This window comes from Phalacrocorax aristotelis, chromosome 2 (genome assembly GCF_949628215.1).
Source record: "Phalacrocorax aristotelis chromosome 2, bGulAri2.1, whole genome shotgun sequence".
Lineage (NCBI taxonomy): Eukaryota > Metazoa > Chordata > Aves > Suliformes > Phalacrocoracidae > Phalacrocorax > Phalacrocorax aristotelis.
Window position 1 is genome coordinate 91,434,184 of NC_134277.1, and position 16,679 is coordinate 91,450,862.

General features: G+C 40.5%; 1 long non-coding RNA gene across 1 annotated transcript in view; it reads right to left on the minus strand.

The window, feature by feature from the left end:
- Positions 1-362: 362 nt before the first annotated feature.
- The window catches only part of LOC142053151 (uncharacterized), a 37,013-nt gene continuing 20,696 nt past the window's right edge, over positions 363-16,679 (minus strand). Inside the window, exons 4-8 of the long non-coding RNA XR_012659100.1 lie at positions 5,375-5,418; positions 4,101-4,360; positions 3,050-3,201; positions 2,253-2,454; positions 363-1,363 (exon numbers count right to left, since the gene is read on the minus strand). This is a non-coding gene — a long non-coding RNA (uncharacterized LOC142053151). The remainder of the gene's footprint in view (positions 1,364-2,252; positions 2,455-3,049; positions 3,202-4,100; positions 4,361-5,374; positions 5,419-16,679) is intronic.

Below are 16,679 nucleotides of genomic sequence, written 5' to 3' on the forward strand. Positions count from 1 at the left end.
CTCTCTTGCCTGCTTTCTAAGATAGCAAAGATGACTGATTAGTATGAAATGAAATTGTGCAACCATATTAAAACCTAGAGATTTTGTAAGCTGGCTTATCGTTCTATTACCCTTCAAATTAGCTTGTGATTTCCTTTAGTTCTTTCCTGCAGCCTCAATGTGTTTGTGTTCACCCTTGCTGATTATTTTTTCAACTGTTCTTGCCCCTGTTCCAATAAAATACACAGTATAAACAAACACTGTAAAATTGAAAAAATTGCCAAGAAAACAAGCAACCAATGAGTAAATTTATAAGGAGGCAGAAAACAGTAAGAATTTAAAACAGAAGAAAAAAGACATTAAAAACAGATTTTATTGCCAAATTTATATAAGTATATAACCCCCCCCCAACAAAAACGGATTTTTATTTTGAGGCAAAAAGCCCTGCAGACTATGGCCAAGAAAAAAAGCTATTAATTTTATATGACCAACTGGAGATACCACATAACGATTTCAGAAACAAGTGGCTAGGACCTTCTGAAAGATTCAAACTTGATATTAAACATTACATAGTTTTGAAAATTTCAGGCCATATTTGTACAATAGGATATTATGATTATTTTTGTTTATTGGCTATAAGTGGATTGGGAAAAACTATTTTGGGACACAGAAGATTCTCTGTTTTCCACAGTCAGCCTTCTGAAGCTCAGAGACATACCCCAAAATTCAGGATGCTCATTCAAACAGCCATGTAAATTTTCAGTTCATGTACCTCAAAGGACTGGAGATCTGCATTAACCATGCATTTGAAGCCCTTTGTGGAGAATCTAGGAACTTAATTTCTGATACATTCATTCTTCTCCTTGAGGAGTCAAAAGAGATCTATAGATCTTTTGGGGAAATTACTGGCTTTATAAATTATTGAGGCATAACTGCAATAATTAGCTGGCTTTTGTCAGCATCAGACTCCATATATAGCAGAGCTGCTAATCTCTTACTGTTTTTCAGTGCTTTTGTCTCCTAAGTAGATTATATCTGTATGATTGGTTTTGATCACTTTGTAATGAATATTGTATCACAGTGTGCTAAGTAGACTAGTATCAACATGTTACTTACTTCTTCAGGAATAAAATGTATGTGGTAGTTTTAAAAGTATTCTCATGGACTGGAAAAATCCAGTGTTTTCCAAAGAATTAGATTCTGCAGATTAGGACAGTCTTTGATTGTGCAGGATATTACTCTGGTGATACTGGACATAGTAAATCCATGTGAAGCTCTTTCAGATCTAAATTGGCTCACAAAGACAATTCATCATTGTCTCCATCCTGATGTGTGTGTATACATCCATCGTGTGCTTTAGGGGATGGTAGCAAGTATTTTAATCCTGCTTTACAGAGAAAAAAACCTCAACAGTGAGAGCTGAACAGTGCAGGACAAGTGAAGCAAGAAACGTAGCTATAGGATACTCTCATGTCCTAACCATTAGAAGTATGTGGTCTTCCTAAAAAAGTTGGATAAAGATTTTATTATCCAGACTCAGCTTTTGAGAACTTCTGGTTAAGAAACTAGTCCAATTTATTTCAGCATGCTAATAGCTGTAAGTGTCTCAGATGTAACTCACTACATTCACCTTTTCCCCATTGATCTTTGTGCTTATACAGTGTTAGTTTGGGTTGGCTTACAGAAACTCCTAGAGCATGTGCAATTTCTCTTCTGTGGCAGATGGTGCTGGGTTTGCATGTTGCAGGGCCTACGCTGCAAAGTGATGAACTTGCTGAGTGTGGTCTTGTAACATTTCAGTGGTTTGCTTCTCCAGTCACCATGTTTCAATGGGCCATAGAAAATAGCTTTGGGCAACTTGTTGGCTAACCTACACACTCTGAAATATGTCAGAGAGTCAAATGTCAGATATGATGCCCTATAGCCCCCTGATGTATCTGACTGTTTAAATAAAGATGAGGCTTATGAAATATCAGTTAATGTGTGCTGAACTGAGGCTACAACTTCTGTATCTGGTTTAGATGCTCTTCTACAGAGTTGAAAAGATGTTGAACCCCAAATGACAGGGCCATTTGTCACCACAGTCCGAACCATTCTTTCAATGCAGAAGGCCTGTGGAATGAATCAAAATGCTGCACTCTAACTCTTGAAAGCATTTAACACACAGAGCATTGCTCTGCTTTTAACACGTTTCAAACTACAGTAATGGCTAATAAGATAAAAAGCAGTGACAAATCAGAGAATAACACCTCCAACAATCATGCATGACTTACCATGGCAAACACATCATTGCTGAAGAAGGAGAGTGCTCAGAGTCCGTTTCAGGCCTCCTGCTGCAGCCTTTTATGGTTTTTATTCTTATCCCATTTGTCAAAATAACAGTCAAAAAAATCAGTGCTGATTGCAGAGATTTTGACTCCTTGCCTGCTGGGTTCCACCTTTGCTCCATAGGGGTTTCCTAATTGAATATTTCCCCTGTGAATAGAAAAGCTTTGAATAAGAACAGGAAAAAAAATTATTAATAGTCTTGAAACCTCCCCCGAATCTCCCACACCAGTCCTGCACACAAGCTCCTTTTCTCTCCCCAAAGTGCAGAATATTCTTCTTTCAGTGAGCAGCCTCAGCTCTTTTTCTGAAGTTAATCACATTTATTATATGCTGAACATTGTAAATGAAATGCAGTAAGATCCTAACATAAGGATGAGGGAAAGGAGAGAGAGACATTCATTCAAAATAAGTTACAAAAGGTGTCTGGTTTGGTTAGAGTCACTGGTGCCTCATTTCGCACATTTATGAGTCAAAAACAAGGAATTGTTTACTGCCTGCACTGAGGCCTTGCATTAAAAATTTCTGCCTATGTCTTGGTGGATGGCATAGGACCTTGAATTCATTGAAGAATGAATTGTAAACTCTCTATTCTAGCACTATTATTCCTATTAAAACAACTGCAGTCTGCATGCTGTCGTTCACTTGAGGAAGGACCAAAAACTTGTGTTTCAGGTCTTGATGTCTGCAGGAGCTGGCGCTTTGGATTGAGACAGGAGGAGGCCTTTATCTGCCAAGTTCTTACCCTGACCACGACAGCTACTGCAAATGCTCAGGCTTCCTCCCTTCTCATCAGAAGCCACTGCTCAGGTGTCTTAGCTGCATCCCTCAGCAGAGGAGGCACGAAAGGCCGCAACTTCAAAGCCAGCTATGGAGAGTGGAACCTGCCTGGCTTATCTGTGAAAAAAGCAAATAAAAAATGTCAATGAGGCTGTTGTGCACACCTGGCTTCTTCAAAGCAAGACAGACTTTTCTAGAAAAGGGATGCTCTGCTGTATTGTTCCCTGGCATTTCTCAGCTAAGCGTTTCCCGAGTTTCAGAAAGCTCCCTACCCCTCTGCACACACACAAAATAAATAAATAAATAGTAAAATGGATGAGGAGGCTGTATGAAAATGGAGGGAATCAGAGAGGATAGATAAATATGAGAAGGACTTAAAGGGGCTGAAGGGAAATTCTTCTCTCTACAGCCCTACTTCTTCAGTCTCTATGCCATCACAGATTTATTTTTTATTTTATTTTTTTATAAGGGGTTTGTTCTTCAGATGTTTGTGGATCTAGTCCCACAAAGATATTCCTTGTAATCTTTCAACAGCATCAGCTCACAGTAATGAGAAAATCCGAGGTTCTCCCACTCTCCACCAGTTATACCCCCTCAAGGGAGGGCGACCTGCACATTCTGTTCCTGCTGTCCCACTTCCAGGTTTATACATCCTTTAGTGCCTTTTCCCATATAACTTCTCCACTGTACGAAGCAGGTTGGTGAATCCATTTATCTGTTATCCAGCTGCATGTGCTGCAAGAGGATAGCAGCTGGGAGTTATCTCTCCTAGTGAGAGTGAGCAAAAGGGCACGCCTCAGTACCCATCTTCAAAAATCATCTGTTCTCCTATCAAGTGACCTGCTGTTGAATTTCAGCTTCGAAGCAAAATGATCTTGAGAGGAATGCCTGTTAGGGATAGTTAAATGGACTCTGGTACTCCCTATAGATCATGAACAAGAGGTTAATTACATTCTAATTCCTTGTACAGGCTGGCTGAAAAAAGCAGATTTCAGCAAGTTTTGCTACGTGTGTACCTTGGTTTTCAAAGCCAACACCAGCACAGCAGAAAAGGAAGACCCAGAGAGAGATGAATCTGCAGCAGAGCAGGCTCACGTGTTTTCAGGTGGGTAGGCAACACAGGATTTCTGTTGCAGGATGGACTCAGCCACCACTTGAGGAGCGGGATGGGCTGCGCAAGATGACCAAGGTGGGGGCATCCTATGGCAGCAGGCTGAAAGTGCTCTCCACAGTCAGGTTTGGGGGAACTCCTGAGCAGCTGAGTCTGCTGCCTCTCCTGTCAACATGAGGGTAGGATGAGGTTGCGATCGCTGCTGGGAAGCACTGGAGGGAGCCTGCTGTCTTACTCCCCAGCTCTGCTTCTGTCCCTTATCTGAGCAAAGCTGCAATGGCTCTGGCTTTGCAGGGTGCGTAAGCAACGGGGAGAAAAAGGTCCTGGACATTTAGCTGCTCCTGAGAGCTTGCTGACAGCTTTGATTGTGCCTGGAAACAGCCCTGGTTGCAAGCAAGAATAAGTAAACCATTCTTTTGTAAATGAAGCAGTTTGATACAGCTAGGTGCAGAGACTAAATGTGGGACCAGTGCTTTGAATTCCCACAGGTGCTCTTTAGAGTAGCATGCCTCTTCTTACGAGCATAGCAAATGTGCTTTGCACTGTGTAACCACATATGTTGAGTAGCAGAGAAATGGTTAAAGGCCACAGAAGAAGGATGCGTAGTGCTACTTCGCTGCGGTTCTTCTGGCTGTTCACAAGTTGCCCAGTAAAGTGCAGCATGAGGGAGCGAGCTATTAATAGTTCTGCTCATCATGGCTGCACAGTGAAACAGCATAATCCTAGCACTAGGGAATATATGAGCCATGAACTGTAAAGCAAAAACTTCAGGCTCAGAAGACAGCCTCAAAACTATGTAATTATTAACGAAAGAGGGAGAGAATATGTTTAATAGGGGCTATTTGTGGAGCTACACAAGAACACCTCTGCATTAAATAAAATTTAAACAGAGCCTTGCATCTGAGCCAGAGAGCAGAGTATCCCAGCTCACTCTCACAAACCCTATAAATATTTTTGTGAACAGATCAGTTGACATGTTTAGCACACAGGTACCCAATAAATATTATTTGTGCTGGAACATGTTCATCTCATTTTGATACACATCCATGTCTTCATTAAGGTTCATGTGTGCCTCTACAGCTATGAACTAATTCTACAAGTCATATGCTTTTAGAAATTATTGACAGAAGGGTGCAGGCATGCACTTCTGTCAAAAGCATTGATAGAAAATGAACATACCTTTCAGGTTGGCAGAGTCCTCAGATAGTAATTTCCAAGGAAGTCTGTGATAAAATAGTATATTTCCATTATTTGTACATGCTAAAGACTTACATAAATACACATCTAATTTTACTGCATAAAGTGCATTCACAGTTTCCTGAAATTACCAATGCTACGATCATGACTCTCAGGCAAGAAGAAGAAAACCCTATTAGTGCATTCTTACGGAGAGACACAGTATGGTTTGGAATAACTGAAGGCCTTGAAGATAATATATGTAGGACATAATATCTGAGTAAATATCATAATATTTGTATGTGAGTATTATGCAGTATATTTATAAAGAAACCTTCACTGTTAAATGCTTATACCTCGATTAAATCCTGTAAAAAAAGCTAAGTGTATTTCCAGGCATATTTCTATTACCACTTTACAACATTTGGTTCACTTGTATTCAGAAGGTATGCAAATGGTTTTAGCTGGGTCATCCCTTAGCTGGTATTTCTAACAAATACAATGCCATGGGGCATTCCTCTTGTCAGAACACATTTATTTTATTATCTGGATGATTATGACTGTATTTTTCCCTCACATATTCTACCTTGATGATACGCTGAATTCTCAGATTTTCAACAAACACTTACAAGGCAATTACTTTAAATATATGTTTTGATATACAGTGTCTTTTATCCCCAATTTTCACAGACCTTTGAAATTATTAAGTTTCTATCAAAACTATCAAAGCAAACAAATTGGTTATGGCCCTTCTATATAGGTGGTACTATCATTGATATGGAGCCAAAATATTGTCGTAAATGTTAACATGTACAATAAAGTATGCAAATGCTCACACACAGAGTTTAGAAAAGATAGAGCTGCAGGCTACTTATTTCAATATTTCCATTTAATTAAGAATAATAATTTGAATTTATAGGAAATGTTATTGTTGAAGAACTTGTTTTAATTCAAGGTGTGGAACAAAAAGAAAAAGCAATTTCTATTTTAAAAATGAGGAGATGAATGTGAGCTCTCACCCTCTAAAATGTCTTATTAATCAAGCCCTAGTGCCATTTCTATTACTGCTTTAACATGAACAGTCACTGGGAAAAAGAAATAAGACGGTATTTGAAATCATGTCCCCCGCATCCTAGCTGACTGGCTTTTCAGCTGCTAGGTTAATAACTCATTTCTAATGGCTCTCATTTGTTTCACATTCTCCCAGCTTTCTATTAAGGCTTTATCAAAATTGTTCTTTTTATTTTTATTTTTTATTTTAATTCACTCTCTTCTCTTTCCAAATATATAAACATTAAAGTTTGAAATATAGCCTGGCTAGGAAGGAAATATATCTGTAGCACAGAGAGCAAATTGTCTTGGGTAAGGTTTATCAGAGGAGAAAGCACAGCATTATGAAAGAAGAAAAATTAAGATATACCAGAAGCAGGGTTTTTCTGAGTCACCATGCTCCTCTAGAAATAGCTTATTTGCAATCAACAGGAAAAGAAATGTTGTGTAAGTAATTAACACCAAATTCACCTAAATCTTGTTTCAATAATTTAATTAATAATGTGATTAATATGCTGTAACTTTTATCCTGGTGGCCATCAAATAATTAATGGCCATCAAATAATTAATCTTTCTATGATTAATAATAGGTAGGATTAGCCAAATTCGCCTGGACCAAAATCTGGGAAGCCTAACTCCAGGTGAGGTCCTGTCAGTAGAGCTGTTGTAGATGTCAGTACGGGAGATGACCCAGTTGGGCACCAAGCAACCTCTACCCTAGTAGAGACATTGACCTTAAACCAGATTAGGGTGGGTTTGGTCTCCTATCTGGCAAATGTAGTATAGGCATATACCTAAATGTCGTCATTTTATGGCTTTTTTTTTTTCTTCCTACAGGCAGTATGAAAATATTGGGAAAAGCAAAGTCTGCAATGATATTAGAGCCAAATAAAAGTTTCAGAAATGGATCCTGAGTTTCTGAATCTCTATTTCCATCTAACCATGACTGCAAAGCATAAAGACTATGCCAGTGGTACTACAAGAAGGAGGCATTTCTCAGGAATCCAGTCTCTGGTCTCTGCTAGCCATAAAACATTTCCATAGGCAAGAAGAATTATTCTGAATGTGCCATGGGGTTTTGTTCATGTTACTAATACTGCAGTCTTTTAACTTCTTAAACACCTCGTGCCATTTGATTGAGAAGAAGCTCAGAGGACAAATAAGGACGTGACTGTATAGCGCAGCACCTCTGGGGGTGGGGGGTGATGCTTATGTCCGCCAGCATCCAGCTTTGTCTGGCTGGCACCCTCCCTGTGTGCCATGGCACTGCCTCATGGGCATGGACCCCCCGGGACCGACAGCAAGAGAGGGGCTGGCACCGTTTAGAGAGCAGCAGGGTATCTGGCAAATCTCTTCCATTTTCTTTCAATGGCATAGCATGTTTTCCAGAAGAAAGCATTCTCCAGAGGAGCACACAAGCACCAAATATTCATGTTAGCAAAAAAGAAAAAAAAGTTTTCACTAATTGTTTCAGTAGTGTAGATGTATTAATCCCTGTAGCTTAGACTGATACCAGTCCTTCCCATGCTTTATGTACTATCTTTGCTTAAAAAAAAAAGAAGAAAAGGGAAAGAAAAGCTGTGAAAAAAAGTGATGTGCTATTGAGCTTGAGCCAATCCCTCTGAGCGGGGCTTGTTGCTATGTGATATTAGTCAACATTACAAGTGAAGAACAGCCACAGAGCTGCTTTAATTGCTTGAACTATTCACCTAAACCTTCAGATAAACTGACTCTCTAAAGAGAAGGAAATCGCTGTTTTCTCTGCTACTGGAAAGGGAAATGTTGAGTTTAAAAAAAAAAAAAAAAAAAGGCAAGCTTCATTTGCCTGAGGTTTCTATCCAGAATTCCTCCCATGACAGTTGGACAGGGGAAGTGAATATACAAGATGCACAAAGAAGGGATCCTATTTTTGGCAGGAAAGGTACTGCCAGCAACACCTCCTGCACTCCAGCCTCGGTCTTCTATCACTAAGGGAGAAATGACATGAAGCTGGTGCCTCTGTGTGATGACATGCAATGCCACTGTCTTTTTGTCCCAATGTTCAGGGACAGCCTTACCTACTCAGCTGCTACAGAAAGATGAAATCATGAGAGCTGGACTAGCCTTTTCCTGTTTTGCCTGAAGGCACTTGAGATTTGGACTCTACTGCTGTGGTCCTAGAGAATTGATAGAGGCCAGTGGAATGCACTGCTTAGTTGCTTAGAGGTAAGAAGTCAGTCCAAAGGTCTCTGCTCTGCCTTTTATCAGTAACCTCCTGTGGACCTCTCTGTGCTTGAGTTCATACCTTTCCTACCCACAGATAGGACATACTATGTTTTTTACAAGTCCTTTACACTAATGCAGTAAACTTTGTAGAATAACTCTCATTTTGTGAGTAGCTGTGCAGCAATTACCCGTTGATGGAAACACACCAGCAGACTTCATCAGTGTTGTGGTTTAAACCCAGCTGGCAACTAAGCACCACACAGCCATTCACTCACTCCCCTCCAGTGGGATGGGGGAGAGAATCAGAAGGATAAAAGTGAGAAAACTCGTGGGTTGAGATAAACACAGTTTAATAGGGAAAGCAAAAGCCACACATGCAAGCAAAGCAAAAGAAGGAAATAATTCAGTCCTTCCCATGGGCAGGCAGGTGCTCAGCCACCCCCAGGAAAGCAGGGCTCCATCATGCGTAACCATTACTTTGGAAGACAAACGCCATCACTCCAAACTTCCCACCCCCCTTCCTTCTTCTTCCCCCAGCTCCACATGCTGAGCATGATGTCATCTGGTGTGGAATATCCCGTTGGTCAGTTGAGGCCAGCTGTCCCGGCTGTGTCCCCTCCCAGTTCCTTGTGCCCCCCCAGCCTGCTCGCTGGAAGGGCAGTGTGAGAAGCTGAAAAGTCCTCAACTCTGTGTAAGCCCTGCTCAGCAACAACTAAAACATCAGCATGTTACCAACACTATTCTCAGGACAAATCCAAAACACAGCCCCATACTAGCTACTCTGTCTCAGCCAAAACCAGCACAATCAGACAGGGCAAGAGAGAAATGATGCTGCAAGGAGACATTTACTTACTGAAAGCCAAACGGCAAAGGGGGAAGGAGGAGTTAATTGCTGCTAAATTTGCTTCTGGTAAGTGGTGTGTTTCATTTTCCGTATAACTAGTTACTGTGTTTCTGCAAGTTGAGGCTGCATCTTCCATAATAGATTATTCCTGGATACACTAGAAACTAATAAGGAATTAATTTCAAAGAAATAACAAGACGTGGAGAGCTAAAGTCTATTTTAACTGTGAAATCCTGTTTTTCTGCAATATTAATCAACATACTCAACCTTTGAGTATAAATTTTTCAATTTACTTTTTTCCATCAGAATGTGATAGAAAAAAACATCCTATTTTGGAAATATTTAAAGTACAACACACAATAAAGACAAAGTCAAAATCTAAATGCAATCAATTCTGAAACTTGGACCAAGGGGGTTTGCAAGACAAACTACTGAAGCCTACACAAGTCCCTTTGGCCCAAAGAGGCTACCAGATAATCTCCCAGGCTGTCAAATAAAGCTGGACAGAAGGTTGTGTTGTTGACTTTTCAAGTTGATTGCTGTGAGAATGGAGGTAATTTTCTTGCACTTGACAAAACAGACACAAAAGAGAAAGAGACAGTGTAGCAAAAAGTAGGGAAGCATGGTTTTGTGTTCGTGTTCTCAGGGTACATGGCAGCTGGTCAGTCACAGATGGATGCTCTAGGCTGGCAGGTCGGCCATGACAGCTGTTGCTTTAAACCTTGGCTTGCTTCCCTGGTTTGCAGCATCATCAGGAAGAGCTGAATAAATCTCTTTCCTTCCCTCATTCCTTACAGGCCCAAGTGAAGTGGTCGCTCTGTGCTATGGCAATGGTGTGGTGCAATGCAGCTCAATTCCAGGTTAGGAGGAATGACAAGAGAGGGGACGGGACAAGGCGAGGGTCAATGAAGAAGGATGTAAAGTCATGGGATGATGGAGCAAGAGCTCATGCAGCTCAGAGCATCTGAGCTGGATATCCCAACAGCTGACGCCTGTGAGAGTTATCCACCCTGCCAGCCTTATGCCAGTGCATCTTGCAGCAACCCATCACCTCTTTCCTTTGATCCATAGTACTGTGTTTCCATTTGGGTGTGTGTAATTAAAGCTTCTCAGACTCTAAACTAATACCTGATATAAATAAAGTCATATATATTGGAGTCACCAATTAGATCTCATTTTTCTCCTTCACTTAAAGGTCTTGATAATACCACAGCCCTTGAAAATTAATAGTTTATTGTGTTTGAATGATCCTGTATTTGTCTCCTCTTTGCATTCCTTCTGTCATTAGTCATTAGAGTCTAATGACTATCTAATGACCATTGACTACTGCCATGACATATAAAATATGATGAACTTTCACCAGTTTCTTACAGGTGAGCTAGCAGATCAGTGGCCTCGATGAATACCAGTATCTTTTTCTATTACACACAATTGCTATTCAGAATCAACCATTTGTTCATAAGATTGCAATCACAAATGGAAGAAATAAGAAAATAACTGACAGCTCTGTGTTCGTCTCCCCAGATCACTCCAGAGACAGTGATGTACCAAACCTCTATAAATGTCACTTTCCCCTCCAACTTTTGAATGCTTGCAACCCTTGATCCAACAGTCACTGCCCTGATGTCACCAGGCAGGCCTGACTAAATGATCAGCACGTTTAAGTCTCAGTTTAGGCCCTCCTAAGCCTTCAGCCTCATGGTACATGCCTTCACAGTGAGGCACACTACAGTGTGGGATGTCTGATGTGAAGCCACTGCTAAAAATATCATCTAGCTGTGCTTCCTGGCTAGGAAGTCCCATGAGGAGAAACTTCCTCCCTTGGATGCAGAGCTGTAACTTCTTTATTGCTTGGGGCCTACAAGAGCAACTGTGAGAACCTGTGGCAGGGAGGGGGAGATGTAATACAGGGACACCTAAGTGAACCCTGTGCTCGAGGTATAAGACATGACGTCTCACGTTGAACACTGCTGAACAGAGTGGGGAAATATCCGTATACTCTGAGCTCACCACTGCTGAGACAGAAGTGTTTTATTCGTCATTTCTAGCAAAGTCTGAGAGCGCAGGCTGAAGAATGAGAGCAGCTCCATTCATTACCTTGAAGAAATTCTGAAAAATTTTGGATTTTGGTGAAATCATGACCAGGAAGTCCTGAAAGAGATTTTTTTCACTACACTGTACCAGGGACAAACGTAACTGCAGTGTACTTACTTTCACGCCCTAAAATATCATCTATCTCACTGTTCTGGTTTGTTGGGGTATACGTATGATCACAGCCAATGTCTTCTAAAATATTACATAGATGTCAATCTACATACATAAAAAGTGCTACAGCATGGCTAGTTTTGAATAAAATAATGTTCACAGTCTCATGTTGGTTTGGAATCGGAACTTATTTATCCATTTGTTTTTTGTTTGTTTTTTTTACACAAATACACTCATTAGAGAAAGAATGCTCTGTATGGATGAAGAAATAAAAGGATCTTTAACAATTAAACTTAATAATTGGATATATATGTATCTAATGCATATATATATTTATATAAGTATATGTATATAACGCTATTATAAGTGCAGATTTTTAATATGGAAATTCAGGAATGACACAGTGTTTTCAGTTCAAGTAGCATGAGCATATTAAATTTGAAAGCACAAACAAGAGCAAAATGTAGCATTTTGTCTTCCAAATCTGACAGAATATTCCAGTTAAGAAGAAGTGGGGGCCAAAGCATTTCAGCACTCGGAGAATGCAAATTATCATGTAGCTAATTTACCCTGGGCAAATAAGCTTCATTTCCTAGAGGGCAGGACGTCTCTCTAGACTTAAAAACACACAGATTAGATCAAGTTTACATTTATGAGAAGGAAATGGTAAATTTATTTACAAAAAATGAATACAGGGATTTTCCCATGTGCAGAAAATTGTCTTCTGATTTCATTATGCATGTTCTCTGCTGTGCTGGGAGTCAGGAGCTAAGCAGTGCTTTTCTATGTTCCTCTACCCCTTGTCCCAAAGACATGCGAGGAAATTCTTGACACCCTTCAGCTCCTGGGGGCCGCTGCAGAGACGCTGGCCTGCCTGGTTGGCTTTGTAGCATACCACAGGTAGAATAAAAATATAATGACAAACTGGGATTCCTGGAAAAGCAAATCTGATAACCTGGCCATGACGGTAGCAGAGGAGAGATTTGTGCCTCTGCCTCTCATTGCAACTGGGCTGCCCTGCAAGTGCAGGAAGAGGGAGACAGGCTCAGTACCAAAACCTGTGTGAACTAAACCATGGAGCAATCCCAATGGGGGAAGTACAGCCTTCCCTCTGCTCTCTGTCCAGCAGAGCAAAATGGACTTCAGAGCCCTGCTGACAAGCAATATAAGTCATCAGCGCTTCAGCTTAACAAACTTTTACCTAGGCATCAGGAGAACGATGTTTCCCACAAAGCAAGGCTTCCTTTGCCCTCTTTCTGCAGGTTTTGTGTGGCAAATTTTGGGGCTTTTGATGTAAAAGTAAACCTAGGTTAACTCTTCTGTAGAGAATGAGATTACATGGGGTTAATTTCTATTTCAGAGAGGAAGATGAACTTAAAAATGCTGAAAGTGAATACATGTATAAGAATTTCTTCAGGGTCTATATTCCTCTACAGCAGATTGTGCAGCCAGGCTGTGTGTAAGACTATGCCTGCTGAGGCTGTGCTTTTTTTTTTTTCCTGTTTTATTTTAACTAGCATCCATAGAAATCTTGCCAAGCAAGACTCTGGTGCCAACTCATATTCTGCATATGGCCTGAAGTGCTGGGCTGTTTGGGGTTTTGTTTGGGCACAGGGAGGAGAATGTTATTTTCGTTGACACACACAATCCCCGAGTCCTTCCATTTCACGGAGCTTTCAGGAAATGAACATATGGCTTCAGAAAATCCAGCTCTTTGTCTTGGGCTGTGTCAGCTGTAATGAGGAGAGGAGCAGCACAAAATGCAGGCAAGTCACTCACACTTACGTGTCTAGCCCAGGAAGAATACCTTCAAAGAAAGCTGAAGGAGTTGGGTATTTCATTTGGGAAGACAGCACTCGCATTTGGGTACTAAACACTGTCATCGTCTTTTTGGAAGACGGAGCCGTATGCTTTCAAAATGTGCTGCAGAAGGGGCTGTATTGATCTGTTGTGCATCGTTAGCAAGCAATTCTCACAATCTCTTAATTCTCAAGTCAAAAAAATGGTCTTCAGCAGAAAAACAAATGTTCACCTTTATGAGGGTTGGGCTTCAAGCCACAATTTCTCTGTGATGCTGCTCAATAAAGGCCACAATTTATTTTTTTTAACAAAAAGAAATACCTTCTCTTCCACCTCTCACCCACCAGTGGTTGAAACTGTGATATTTTCAGACTTGAGAATGCAACAAGTATAGACAAACAATTGAAACTCTAGGGATTTTCTACTTGATAGCTGGAAAGTTTAGCAAGTTATAAGTAAATAAAAAGTATTATTTAGTGTCTCTGTATGCTGTAGAAGTGAAAGGGAGCTCTGCTATTTGCTGTGATAGGTACAGATCAGGCCATCCACTAAATACCACTAGCCCTGCTGTCGCATGCTGTATTAAGAGTGAAAGTTTGCAAATAATAAGAGAATAAAATTCTTGTCTACTTAGGTTAACTTCAGTAACTATTTCATTTCTGTTTTTCTTCTGAACTCCCTGACTGAGGACTCGTATCACAAAGGTCAAGAAAATAAGTGTTTCCCCAGGAATTTCTAAGGTTATCAGAAATGGGAAGCCCTGTATTGTAAAATCTATTTTCATTAAACCAAAGCTCAGTAACAGATAAATCCAACTATTATGAAAAATTGTGCTCCCAGTGTTGGAGGAAATTAGTTAGTACTTTGCTAGTCTGCTTCAAGCCTTGCTGGTTAAATGAACGGCTATAACTTGTTGTTCCATCCATGGTATCTTCATGATTTCTACCCAGGGAACTTAAAGGGTAGACATTTGAAATGAAAATGTAATTGAATGAAGTCAAGTTCCCAGCATCAGCTAGGCAGTAAAAGACAGCTGTAGTTCTGAGGACTACAAACGAAGATCAATGACATTTCAAAAGTAACCTGAAATTGTTTACTGCCATTAAAGCGCCAATGCCTTTGACTGGATGTGAAACTAGCGTATTAGACGTCTGCTCTTGTTCCAATGTCTCTTAAATGAACAAGCTTTAAATACATTGCTTTTTATATGCTGCACTTTTGTTTCCTCTTATGTAATGGATTATTCAGAGCACTTTCTTTGGGATAGACTTTGTCAGTCAGATGGAAGTTATTTGATTTCACAAACACATTCACACAGCAAGACGTGTGCCTTTTATACTGAACATTAATGCAAATACATGCACTCTACCTAATTCAAGGAGATGACATTCTGTTAGAGCTCCCATACTAATCTGCTGCTTTGCTCTGGCCCCTTTACACAAAGTCAAAGTGAAGAAAAGGCGTGAAGATGTTCAAAAGTCCCTGGCAATAGCAATAGGGGAAATCCTCTGACCACGCACAGCAGAAAGCAGCCATGAAATTGCCCTTTGCGTGCTTCATGCAGGTTTAAACATGGAAACGCTAAGTGTAGGACCTGACAGACAGGTATCAAAGATTATACAGAGTTTTAGGGCGAGTCTGTGTTACGTGGGACAACCCCAGGGAGATGACTGGAGTTCAAACATTCCCAGAGCTGTCTAAGTTACATGGCCTTCAGGGCAGCCTGAAACGTGCAAGTGTTTATGCCCTATTTTGATGACCTGCTCTGCCTACCTGTGGACAGCAGGATGAAGCTCACTGTGATTCTTTTTTTTCCCCATAGGGATTTTCTGGCCAAGAAGAGGAAAAAAATCAAACCTGCTGCAGTGTATTATGCAACTTCTTTTTTTTCTTCAGATGAAAAAGTGTTGATCCTTTCCTTTTTCACAGACTGGCTTCCCAGCTGCTGGCTTCCTCACTTTTATTATAAAGCTCTACCACTTTAATCTGGTCCTTTCTCTGTGCTACATCATTCCCTCTCTTTAGCTTGTGAAGTTTGTTCCAAGCGGACTTCATTCATTTTAAACGAATTGTCTGCTTTCAACTTTAAGCAGACTGAGGTTGTGATTGTGTATTGTTTACCCATAGCACGAAGGCGGAAAACTCTTTCTGCTTGGGAGAGATCAGAGGAGATCATTTAGCCTGAACTGTCTCCACTCCCAGGACTGAGACTTCCTTAGGTAAGCTTGCTGACACGTGGAACACCACTTTCTTCACTCATCTGCATTTTTCCCTCTGTCATTTTAATATTACCACCCCCAACTACCTACCAAGGTTATACACTATCAGCCTGAGATGCAGTTTATTTGCTGCTGCAAACAGGTAAAAATCTGTAGCATCCTATATTATTTCTTCATTCATTGCAGGTACAAGGTGGTATATTTTCAAACAGTTTCATTGTTTTTTAGCTGACAGATTTCCATCAACACAGCTGCTTTCTATGCAGCTACAAACATTTGAAAACCTAAGGCTTATGCATAGAAGCCAGAGCCACTTGTAAGAGGTGCTTCATGGCCCATTAACAAAGCTGTCATATACGGCTTGCCTTTAATTAAATATTGATAGGGATTTAGTCTTGGTGCAACATTTCAGACTAATATGGAAAAAATCCTTTTAATCTCCATAACAGATCAACATGCCACTACACGGCTCAGCCCTGTACTTCTGGCTGGATGAAGCTGAGGCACACAAAATGAGAATGCTCTTCAGCTTTTGGTGATAGTTGAGTCCCTACTGTCTTTACTAGCACTATAATTAAAGTTGGTAGTTAATGTCAGCAATGGTTTATGTGAATGCTGGTTTATACACTACGGGATTTTAATTCCCGTGAAGGCAATCACCAACCTGTTTCACAACAGTTTATCAGTTGAGTTTTTTCCTGGGTTTGAATTTACTCCTGAAAAATTAAGAGGTCTCTAAAAGCTACCCACTTCATTATCAGCCTTATGCAATTCAATAAATAAATAGTGTTCCATTGGAATGGTTCTCATCCTGAGAAGAATTTCATTACATGCTGCCCACTCCCTTGCACACAGCAGGTAACCCTGAAGATCGCATGCCTCTCTGGAACACTTGCCTGTAAGTTAATTGTCTTTGTGTGCAATTGCCACAGCTGCTAAAGGGACTCATGTGACTTAGATGGTCAATATAGTAGTGCACAAGAAA